This window comes from Sciurus carolinensis, chromosome 5 (genome assembly GCF_902686445.1).
Source record: "Sciurus carolinensis chromosome 5, mSciCar1.2, whole genome shotgun sequence".
NCBI lineage: Eukaryota > Metazoa > Chordata > Mammalia > Rodentia > Sciuridae > Sciurus > Sciurus carolinensis.
The window spans coordinates 135020846-135033967 of record NC_062217.1 but is presented as its reverse complement, the minus strand read 5'-3'; positions in this window follow the sequence as shown (position 1 = coordinate 135033967).

The window sequence follows — 13122 nt, the reverse complement described above, 5'->3', positions numbered from 1 at the left end:
GTCCAGGCTACTTGGGGAAGTCTCTGGCTGCCCTATCCTGGTCCCTGAAGCTGCTTGTGTGCCGGAGTACGTTGCGCTGCACTGGCTCTGGGACTCGGAGCTTGTTCTGGTCAGAAAGGCTCTCACTAGCGGGCCAGTTCCGTTCCGAGAACCTGGAGAAGCTGGCTGTGTGGGAGGGGCCCACCGCCGGAGTGTGCAGGGCTGCCTGTGGATGACTCTAGCTGCCCTGCCCGGCTCCGATAAGCCACCTCTATCTGGGCCTGCCACCCGGGTCGAGCTTTACCCAGTGGGCAGACTCACCTGTGGCTCTATTTCAGTCCGAGTCTCTCAATGCCTCCCCTTCTTAACTCCTGGGTTCTGGAGTGACTGGGGATGCAGTCTCCCTCTAGGCCGCCATCTTGGATCGCCCCATGAAGAGAGCCTAGAACCTCAGATATTGAAGAAAAAATATTTAACCTTGAAAACAATCTTGACCAAACAGAGAAGATGGTAAGAAATCATGAACAGAATCTCCAAGAACTATGGGATATCATGAAAAGGCCAAATGTGGTAATTATTGGTATTGAGGAAGGCTTAGAGAAACAAACCAAAGGAATGAACAATCTATTCAATGAAATAATATCAGAAAATTTCCCAGATCTGAAGAATGAAATGGAAAACCAAGTTCAAGAGGCTTATAGGACTCCAAATACGCAAAATTACAACAGACCCACACCAAGGCACATTACAATGAAACTACCTAACATACAAAATAAAGAGAGAATATTAAAGGCTGTGAGAGAAAAGAATCAGATTACATTCAGGGGGAAACCAATACAGATATCAGCAGATTTTTCAATCCAGACCCTAAAAGCTAGAAGGGCCTGGAACAACATTTTTCAAGCCCTGAAAGAAAATGGATGCCAACCAAGAATCTTATACCCAGCAAAACTTGCCTTCAGACTTGACAGTGAAATAAAATCCTTCCATGATAAACAAAAGCTAAAAGAATTTACAGAAAGAAAGCAGGCATTACAGAACATTCTCAGCAAAATATTCCGTGAGGAAGAGATGAAAAACAAAGAAGCAAATCAGCAAAGGGAGGAATTATCCTAAAGGAATTGTTAAATAAAGAGGAACCAAATCGTGTCAAAAATAAATAAATAAATAAAATTTAAAAAATGAACCAATGACCGGGAATACAAATCATATCTCAATAATAACCCTGAATGTTAAGATCCTGAACTCATCAATCAAAAGCCATAGACTGGCAGATTGGATTAAAAAGAATGATCCAACAATATGTTGCCTGCAGGAGACTAACCTATAGAAAGAGATACCCATAGACTAAAGGTGAAAGGATGGGGGAAAACATACCATGCACATGGACTCAGCAAGAATGCTGGGGTATCCATCCTCATTTCAGATAATGTGGACTTCAAGCCAAAGTTAGTCAGAAGGGATAAAGAAGGACATTTCATACTGCTTAATGGAAGCATAAATCAACAAGACATAACAATCATAAACATCTATGCCTCGAAGAGTGGCTCATCCATGTATGTCAAACAAATCCTTCTCAATTTCAGAAACCAAATAGACCATAACACAATAATACTAGGTGATTTTAACACACCTCTCTCACCACTGGACAGATCTTCCTAACAAAAATTGAACAAAGAAACCACAGATCTCAATAGCACAATCAATAATTTAGACTTAACAGACATTTATAGAATATACCATCCAACCAAGAGCGAATACACTTTCTTCTCAGCAGCACATGGATCCTTCTCTAAAATAGACCATATATTATGCCACAAAGCTAATGTTAGCAAACACAAGAAGATAGAGACACTACCTTGTATTCTATCAGATCATAATGGATTGAAGTTAGAAATAAATGAAAGAGTAAAAAACAGAAACTACTCCAACACCTGGAGATTAAACAATATGCCATTATATGATGAATGGATAACAAAAGATATTAGGAAGGAAATTAAAAAATTCTTAGAGGTAAATGAGAATAAAGAAATATCATATCAAAATCTCTGAGACACTATAAAAGCAGTACTTAGAGGAAAATTTATTTCATTGAGCGCATTCAATAAAAGAAGTAAAACTCAACAAATAAACCAACTAACACTATAGCTCAAAGCCCTAGAAAAAGAAGAACAGACCAACACCAAAAGTAGTAGAAGACAGGAAATAGTTAAACTCAGAGCTGAAATCAACGAAATTGAAATGAAAGAAACAATACAAAAAATTGACAAAATAAATAGTTGGTTCTTTGAAAAAATAAACCTTTAGCCACACTAACAAAGAGAAGAGGAGAGAAAACCCAAATTACTAAAATTCAGAATGAACAAGGAAATATCACAACAGACACGAGTGAAATACAAAACATAATTAGAAGCTGTTTTGAAAATCTATAGTCCAACAAAATAGAAAATTTCGAAGACATCAACAGGTTTCTAAAGACATATGAATTGCCTAAACTGAATGAGGAGGACATACACAATTTAAATAGACCAATTTCAAGTAATGAAATAGAAGAAGTCATCAAAAGCCTACCAACAATGAAAAGCCCAGGACCAGATGGGTTCTCTGCTGAGTTCTACAAAATATTTAAAGAAGAACTCATTCCAATACTTCTCAAAGTATTCCATGAAATAGAAGAGGAGGGAACCCTCCCAAACTCATTCTATGAAGCCAATATTACCCTAAAACCTAAACCAGACAGAGACACGTTGAGGAAAGAAAATTTCAGACCAATATCCTTAATGAACATTGACACAAAAATTCTGAACAAAATTTTAGCAAATCACATACAAAAACATATTAAAAAGATAATGCACCATGATCAAGTGGGTTTTATCCCAGGCATGCAAGGTTGGTTCAACATCAGGAAATCAATAAATGTAATTCATCATATCAATAGACTTAAAGTCAAGAATCACATGATTATTTCAATAGATGCAGAAAAAGCATTTGATAAAATACAGCACCCCTTCATGCTCAAAACACTAGAAAAAATAGGGATAGTGGGAACATTCCTTAACATTGTAAAGGCCATCTATGCTAAGCCCATGGCTAATATCATTCTAAATGGTGAAAAATTGAAAGCATTCCCCCTAAAAACTGGAACAAGGCAGGGATGCCCTCTTTCACCACTTCTTTTCAATATCGTCCTTGAAACTCTAGCCAGAGCAATTACACAGTCCAAAGAAATTAAAGGGATACGAATAGGAAAAGAAGAACTCAAACTATCCCTATTTGCTGATGATATGATTATATACTTAGAGGAACCAGTAAATTCCACCAGAAAACTTTCAGAACTCATAAGTGAATTCAATAACATAGCAGGATATAAGATCAATGCACATTAATCTAATGCATTTTTATACATAAGTGATGAATCTTTGGAAAGAATAATTAGGAAAACTACCCCATTCACAATAGCATCGAAAAAAATAAAATACTTGGGAATCAATCTCACAAAAGAGGTGAAAGACCTCTACAATGAGAAATACAGAACACTAAAGAAAGAAATTCAAGAAAACCTTAGAAGATGGAAAGATCTCCCATGTTCTTGGATAGGAAGAATTAATATTGTCAAAATGGCCATACTACCAAAAGTGCTATACAGATTCAATGCAATTCCAATTAAAATCCCAATAACGTACCTTACAGAAATAGAGCAAGCAATTATGAAATACATCTGGAAGAATAAGAAACCCAGAATAGCTAAAGCAATCCTTAGCAGAAAGAGTGAAGCAGGGGCTATCGCAGTACCAGATCTTCAACTCTACTACAAAGCAATAGTAACAAAAACGGCATGGTATTGGTACCAAAGTAGACGGGTAGATCAATGGTACAGAATAGAGGACACGGACACAAACCCAAATAAATACAATTTTCTCATACTAGACAAAGGTGCCAAAAATATGCAATGTAGTAAAGATAGCCTCTTCAACAAATGGTGCTGGGAGAATTGGAAATCCATATGCAACAGAATGAAACTAAACCCATATCTCTCACCATGCACCAAACTAAACTCAAAATGGATTAAAGACCTCGGAATCAGACCAGAGACCCTGCAGATTGTAGAAGAAAAAGTAGGTTCAGATCTTCAACATGTTGGTTTAGGACCAGACTTCCTTAACAGGACTCCCATAGCACAAGAAATAAAAGCAAGAATCAATAACTGGGATAGATTCAAACTAAAAAGCTTTCTCTCAGCAAAGGAAACTATCAGCAATGCGAAGAAAGAGCCTACAGAGTGGGAATTAATCTTTGCCAATCATACTTCAGATAGAGCACTAATCTCCAGAATCTATAAAGAACTCAAAAAACTCTACACCAAGAATGCAAATAACCCAGTCAACAAATGGGTTAAGGAAATGAACAGACACTTCACAGAAGAAGATCTACAAGCAATCAAGAAACATATGGAAAAATGTTCAACATCTCTAGTAATAAGAGAAATGCAAATCAAAACTACCCTAAGATTCCATCTCACCCCAATTAGAATGGCGATAATGCGGGGTGGGAGGTGTTAGTGTTAGGGTTAGAGTTAGGGTTAGGGAGGAGGGCAAGAATGGAGGTAGGAAGGACTGTATAGAGGGAAGAGAGGGGTGGCAGGGGTGGGGGGGAGGGAAAAAATAACAGAATGAATCAAACAACATTACCCTATGTAAATTTATGATTACACAAATGGTATGCCTTTACGCCATGTACAAACAGAGAAACAACATGTATCCCATTTGTTTACAATAAAAAAAAAAGAATACAAGCAACAACAGGTGTTGGCGAGGGTGTGGGGAGACAGGTACACTCATACATTGCTGGTGGGGCTGCAAATTAGTGCAGCCACTCTGGAAAGCAGTGTGGAGATTCCTCAGAAAACTTGGAATGGAACCACCATTTGACCCAGCTATCCCACTCCTTGGCCTATACCCAAAGGACTTAAAATCAGCATACTACAGAGATACAGCCACATCAATGTTCATAGCTGCTCAGTTCACAATAGCCAGACTGTGGAACCAACCTAGATGTCCTTCAATTGATGAATGGATAAAGAAACTGTGGTATATATATATACAATGGAATATTACTCAGCCATAAAGAATGATAAAATTATGGCATTTGCAGGCAAATGGATGAAATTGGAGAATATCATGCTAAGTGAGATAAGTCAATCACAAAAAACCAAAGGACGAATGATCTCGCTGATAAGTGGATGATGACACATAATTGGGGGTGGGAGGGGTTAGTGTTAGGGTTAGAGTTAGTGTTAGGGAGGGGGGCAAGAATGGAGGAAGGAAGGACTGTATAGAGGGAAAAAGGGGTGGGAGGGGTGGGGGGAAGGGAAAAAATAACAGAATGAATCAAACATCATTACCCTATGTAAATTTATGATTACCCAAATGGTATGCCTTTACGCCATGTACAGACAGAGAAACAACATGTATCCCATTTCTTTACAATAAAAAAAAAAAGAAATGTGGTATAAGTACGTGATGGAGTTTACTCAACCATAGAAGAATGAAATTATGGCATTTGCTGGTAAATGAATGGAACAGAAGAGCATCGTGCTAAATGAAGTAAGTTAGTCTCAGAAAATCAAGGGTCAAATGTTTTCTCTCATATGTGGAAGATACAGGAGAATAAAGGAAAGAAGGAGGAGAGGATAGGATATCATATAGATAAAAGGAAGATCAGTGGAGTAGAAGAAGGAGATCAAAATGGAGGAAGGAGGGATGGGAAGGGGGAGGAAATGTAGAATTAATTTAACTAAATTACCTTAGATATATATATATAAAGATACCACAGAGAATTTCACCTTTATGTATAAGTAGAAAGAACCAATAAAAATAAATAAATAAATAAACAATTGAAAGGAAGGTCAGTAGAGTGGAGCAAGGAGAATAGGGGGAAGGGAAGAGGAGAGGAAAAAGAGGGGAAATTTGGTATTGAAATCAAATTCCATGCATGTATTATTTTGTCTAAATTAATCCAACTCTATATATAATTATAATAATCTGATAAAAATTAAAATTCAATAAAAATATTGTGGCCACTTTAACTAAAAAAAAAAAAAAAAAAAAAAAACAGCCTTCTTATTGACCACATTGTACAGGTCTTTCACAATTCTCATCTTCAGAGGTAGAACTCTCTGAAAATGATTCCTAAAGATCTTTCTGGAAAATACTTGGCATTGAGCTACCTGATATCAAGAGCTATTTCAGCACTCCAGGGAGAAGTGCTTGGTCTCAACCCAATTGTCAATGGGGTTCCTGTTAAAAGAATTATAGTTTCCCAGGCATCCACTTCTCCAGATGTATATTCCAACACTGCCCTAAAAAATAGTATCTGACCTCAGATTTTGTGACACTGGATCCCAAACATCTTTCTTCCACTAACAAGGCTGGACCAAAGTGCATTAAAAGAGTTAAGTAAACAAGAAGTTGGTGAATGAGAAGATGAAAGAGTTGTGGATATGGATGGTGGTATTGGCTGCACAGTAATATAAAGGTACTGAAGTACATTATACAACTAAAAATGTTTAAAATGTGAATTTTTTGTTATGCAGAATCACAAGATTTTTAAGTGTGTCTCCCTACAGGATGGCTTAGAGATCCCAGACAAAGAGCCTATCTTGTAGACCGTTGCTTTTATACCTCATTCTTAACTAATGCCATATGCCCTTGTAGAATTTACCTCAATTATTTCAACCCCTAAACATCATGAGAAAGAGTTGTTTTGGAGAGAAATTATACTTGTCCATTACTTAAATCACTCATTCACTTGCCAATGATGTAGGAAAAAATGGTTCAGTATTTATATTTTTTATTCTAGACTCGAGTATTACCTATAATTTGAAGACCACCCCTGCCCAAGACTCTGAAAGGGCACTGGGTGGTATCTTTTACTCTAAGATGAATAAAATTCCAATAAAATTGACAGTTTTAGGAAATGTATGACACCTTTCTTGCATAGGGGTATTCTTTTATGACCTGTACCTGCTCAAAAATGAATTAAATGTTTTCTTGGCAAAATTCTATGACTGGATAAATGACTTTGCAGTGAAAAGAATAAATAGAAAAAGCAAAGCATGGGGTGAGACTGGGGAGGGAACATATAGGCCTAGGCAGGCTCGGTGAATAATAAGAGAACCAACAAAAAAGTAATGTTCTAAAAATAATAATCTGGTGTGGGGGGTGGGGACAGCTATTAAATTATCTGCTTTATATTCTCAATAAATTTCAAAAATTATGGTCTTTACGAAATAACAATGAAGGTCCATAAAAAGAACATAACGATCCACCTTGTTCCTTGGAGATTCATGAGTACCATGAAAAAAAAAAAAAAAAGAATGTTTGAAAATAAGAAATTGCCTTCGATGACCCCAAAATTTATTTTTTGACTTTCAGGAATTTAGAAACCAGAGAAAATTGAATCGACAGAGAAATCGGACTACTACAAATGGTAGTCAACTGGCCAAAGCAACAGAGATTTAAAAAAAAAAAAAAATGTTCTTAAAATAACCCAGAAGATTAAGCAAACACACACACACACACACACACACACACACACAGTATAGGCCAGAGCATGATCAAGATAATTGATTTAAAATCTGGATCTTGCTCAGCTACAGAGTTAATTCTTTCCAAATATCCCCTCTTCAAAAAACCCAGTTTCTGGAATCAGAGACCTTTGGCCTGCTGCCAAAAATCAGTGATGCACTTTCTATAAAGAAAGTAGCTAATATGCAAGAGAACATCTAATACACCTGTGGTGACCTTGAGAGAGAAGCTGCTCAGTGAACCAGCTCCAGATTTCCTCAGTGGACACCAAAAAGGAAAGGAAATGCAGAGCAAGAGCTACATGGAAGAAAGTTCTCCCAAGGGGCAGTGAAGTGCTCCTGACCCCCAGCTGCTGCAATCCCCAAGCCCAACAATGTTGCTCTCTGTGTGTTGTGTCTCCCCACCCACGTGGAATCCTCTGTCGGTGCTTGCATGAAAAAAGATGCTCACTGGAAAACCAGACCCACTTTCATTCACAAATACACAACAACTTGGGTGTTTGGCTATACAATCCATGAAGATAAGAAAGATGGAGTTTATTTATTTGGGGGAAGTGGTGGAGACTTGGGGGAAATGGGTAGAAGAAATCCAGAATTGCATTTTAGACATGTTACCATGGGTGTGCTCAAAGAACAAATATCTGCTGTGTTAAAAACACCACAGTTTTAAACTCTCCTCTCAAAATCAAAATCTCTGATTGGATTGAAAACAAAATATAAATATATGCCACTTTTATGAAATACCGCCAAAACCAAATGATCCTGAAACATTAGAATTAAAAGGTTATTCAAGGTTGTAGTGACTGTCCACAAATGAATATAACTCGGGTGGAGCCATTTCAGCATCAAAGTAGAATCCAAGGAAAAATGCATTAAGAAAAGGTTACTTTTCATAGGTAGAAAATACAACCCATAATGAAAACCTAACAATCATGAACCTTTGGAAATGAATTACATAGCATCAAAGTGTAAAGCAAAAACCATCAGGAATGCAGGAGAAAACTGACAGTATCTATTAAAGAAGAAGGCTCTTAGTGCTATGAAATGTCAAAGATGGATTAAGTAGGCCAAAGCAAATACATGAGGAAGTAAATAAACAAGCAAGCAAATAAATAAATAAGGACAGGGAGGTTTTAAACAATATAATGGACACATGCAGAAGATTTTTATGGCATGCACTTTGGATATTAATCTTAACCCAACTCTTTTCTTATGTTCACATACACACACACACACACACACACCTCCCTCTTTCCTCTTCCATTTCTAGTTTTCTCACCTATATTTTTAAAGACAGTGAGTAAACTGGAATATATAGATCTAATTTTTTTTTCCAGGTTACTTCAGATCCCTCTAGAATGATGAAGAATATAAATAAATAACAAAATAAGGAAGGGAAAATGATCTGGGGCTGTGAAGGAAGTCACTGTCACCTGAAGAGGTATGAGAGAGAGATGCAAACCGCAAGGGGCACCTTCGCTCTTGCTAGAGGCCCTGAGCCTCTAAGTGATGGTTTTAGAGTTTGTCAGTGACCATGCTATTTCTATTCATGAGGCTCAGCCTCCCTTGGCCACTACTGGAGCTTTGTAGCTCATCAGCCTTTGGCTCTGGCATAAAGGCAGATATTTTGTTACTATTTTGGATTTGTTACACTTTCTTCCTCCTATTTGTGAATATTGTATATATTTATGATAGGGACTATGGGTAGGCTTTCTCAATCAAACTTCCTCCCAAATGAGATCTGAGAGGATTTTTTGAGGGGTAGGGACAAAGTCAGACAATGGAAAATTTTGAAGGAGCAATTTGTAAGACTTCTGACAGCAATTGAAAGTTGAAGGGATTCCCCAAATCAGCATTATGCTTGATTTACCAGAAGGACTCAGAGAACTCACTGGAAGCTGTTCTACTCATAGCCAGATTTATTAGAAGGAAAGGACACAGATTAAATCAGCCAAGGGATGGAGCACATAGGGTAGAGTCCAGGAGACACACAGATCACAGAGCTTCCAGTTGCCTCTTCTCAGCAGTCAGGATACTGTTACTCTCCCAGTGATGACAAGCAATGACACACAGGGAGTGTCATTAACCTGGTTATTCAACTGGTCTCCAGAGTCCAGTGTTTTTACCGAGGCTCTGGGATGCAGACATGTTAGACGGATTGCCTATATGGTTAATCTCAGTCTCCAGTCCCTCTAGAGGTTGACTGTGTGACCCAAGCCCCCACCTACATCACATTATTGATTTTTTTGTCACTCTAAGACTCTAGGGTGGCCACTCTCCAACTGAAGTCATATTGTTACATTCTCTGGTATGATCCAAGGTCCCCAGGGAAACAGAGACACTTCTATCAGGTATGATATTCCAAGCGCTTAGAAATAACCTCCCAGAAACCAAGGACAAGGGCCAGACCACTGGGCCTTCAGCTCAGGAAATATATATGAAGAGTTGAAAGAAGTCAGGACTGGAGGATAATAGAGTGAATATTAACAGCACTAGCTGGCATTTACTAAACTCTTCCATGTGCTAGGCACCGTGCTGCATCCTTTAATGGACTACTGATACCGCCGTTGACCGGTGACGAGTTCTGCTCCATCTAATGTTGAAGTTTGAACACTAGAGAAGCACGCCAAGGCAAGGATATTAAACGGGTTTTATTAAAAAGTAATATTACAACTTCTCCCGGAGGGAGAAGGGGGCTATCTATGGCTGATGTTCTAGAATCCCAAGAAGACAGCGCATCCTACATCTCTTATAGCTTAAGGTCTCTTTTGTTCTTCAGTTCTCTCCCCCCTTATCTCTCCTTCCTGCCTACTTGACTAGGCCTGGTTTTACAGGTGAGATGTAAAATGTGAGCAGCAGTGGGGCAGGGGGAGGGCCAAAGTGATTCAGCCAGGCAAGGGGGGTGGGTATTAATTAGCAGCTCCTTGCCTGCAGTCTTTGATAAGGGCAGGTAAATTTGGTAATCAATGGGCTCTGGAGATTCTTGACATTCCATTCTCCCAGGGGCAGTCTCCAACTTCCAGAGGCAGATGGCTTTCATGGCCTCCATTTCCTCCATTTGACCTGATCCCCTATTTATACACCGCCCGTCACCAATTCTGGCTTCACTACCACCCTGAGGTGTCAGACCCCAACTGAACTGGTACACATGTCAGGAGACCTTTGTTGTGGTAAAAACTGGTTCCTTCCTCTGTTGCCTCCATTTCAATGAAGACAGATTGAAAGTGACAAAAAACATGGTCCAGCCTCTAAATTCCACTCCAGGTAACTTTGGGCAGTTGCCACCAGAATGAAAATTCATGAAGGCAGGGAGCTTAATAACTGCTTTGCTCATTAAGGTACCTTCAGCTCTGGGAAGACTGCCTCACACAAAGTAAACTCAATAAATAATTGTTAACCATATGAAAGTTATCTAAACTGAGCCTTATTGTCTAGTGTTAAATATAGTGGAAAATATCTCTAACTCACAGGGTTGTTGTAAGGATTAATAAGTTAATGCAGCAAGGCTACTCGGTAAATATAGCCATTACTGTCAGTACCATTATTATAATTAGTATTATCCAGCTCAGCAGGACAATAGGTTTGGACATGAGGGAAGTCCCATGTCTTAGTCTGTTTTCTGCTGCTATAACAGCACCAAAGACTGGGAAATTTATAAATAATAGAGATGTATTGAATTCCCAGCTCTGGAGGGCAGGAGTCCTAAGATTGAGAGGAAAGCCCCAAAATAGCAAGGGCCTTCTTGTTATGTCAGAACATGGTAAAAGAGCAAGCAAGCATGCATGAGACAGTAAATGGGGCCAAATCATCCTTTTAAATAAGAACCCACTCTTACAACAGCATTAATCCATTCATGAAGGCAGAGACCTCACAACCCAATCAGTTCTTAAAGGTCCCACCTCTTATTACTGTTAAAATGTCCATTAAATTTCAACTTGAGTTTTGCAAGGAACCTGTTCAGAAATGGAATGGGTATCTGAATGGAGTAATTCATACCCCTCATGGTCTGCTTGGCAGGAGCCAGTCTGAGTATGCCTGAAATGTAGAAGGCAAAAACCTGCAACACAGCACAGACTTTTGCTCCACCTTGACAAACTGTGCCTCTAATATATACAACTTGTTTTCAATTTCATTCATTTCCACTAACATCTTAGTGCTTCCTCCCATTTTATCTTGATTTATCCTGTTCTTTGAATTTTTAAGATGCATAATAAGTTTATTTTTAGCTTCACTTTTTTTTTTTTAATGTAGGTGTTTGAGGCTATAAAATTTCCTCATAAGCAATCTACCATAGGTTTTGCCATGGTACGTTACCATTGCTTTCTAGCTTGTAGCTGCATATTTTATTCCTCATTTTACCCTTGATTGACTGTTGATTCATTCTTGAACTAAAAATCCATAGTCCTTGACACAAATTTCCAAATACATTTGGAAATATTTGTTGAGCTGGACTCCTGGTAGAAAATGTAAGCCTTATACACTTTAATGGCCCCAAATTAGGTTTTAAATCAATAAGGCACACAGCATTCAGAAGCAGAGCTCCTGGATTTTCATCCTGGGATGCCCAAGTAGTAAGGTTGTAAGATGGTTTGTGTGGTGCCTCCTGTGAAGCCCTTCCTTTACCAGCACAGACAACAGAATCAGCACCTCTTTCTAGGGCTTCCCTGCATTGGGAATGAAACCCACACTGGTGCTCGGGCGCCTCTCCGTTCTCTGTGATGTACCTACTAATATCTGTAGCTTGCCACTGGCTATGAGGGCCCAAGAGAGGCATTTTCACTGTGCCCACAGCATGCTCATCTTATGATTTTACCACTGTAAGTTTTCATTTTTAAAATTCAAGAAAGTTCTATTTTTATAGTTACTTTAGAAAGGTTTAGGAGAGGTTCCACAGGTCTACCTCCTCCACAATGACAATTTTATTTATGGGATCACTGTGAAACAGCTTATTCCTTTCTTCTCCAAGCCTCAGTCGTGGACCATGCCAATCCTGGTGGGTACCGACTGAAGCTATCAGACAAAAGGCCAGCATTGCAGGCTCAAGGCCCAGTGCCCTGGTAGGACTCAGCCCTTCAACAGTGAAACTCAGCTCGGCAAGACCTCCAAGTTTCCAAAACCAGAGAATTCAGGAATGGAACCTCAAAATCATTCCATCTTCCCATCACACTGAGGATGTCCCTCACCCCCATGATTCCCCCATTTACTAGCTGTGTGACTTGGGTAAGTCTTTCAAAGTTGCAAGGTCCCAGTCACCTCTATGAAGTGGGGTGATACTGATCCCATCAAATTGCTGTGGTGATTAAGGGGGAGAATGTATGCAAACACTGGGCATAGCATCTGGCATATATATGCAATAAATGTCATCCTTTATATTCTTATTATTACAGTGGTGGTGGTGGTGGTGGCTAAACTCAGATGAGGTTCCTAAATGCTCTTTAATGCATTCTCAGCTACTAAGTGTGTGCAACAGCATAATTTAATAGAAAAATGGGAACTCTTTAGTGTGCCTGGGAAAGAAATATGACTGGGAATAACCACAAAGGAGATGTGTCCCATCT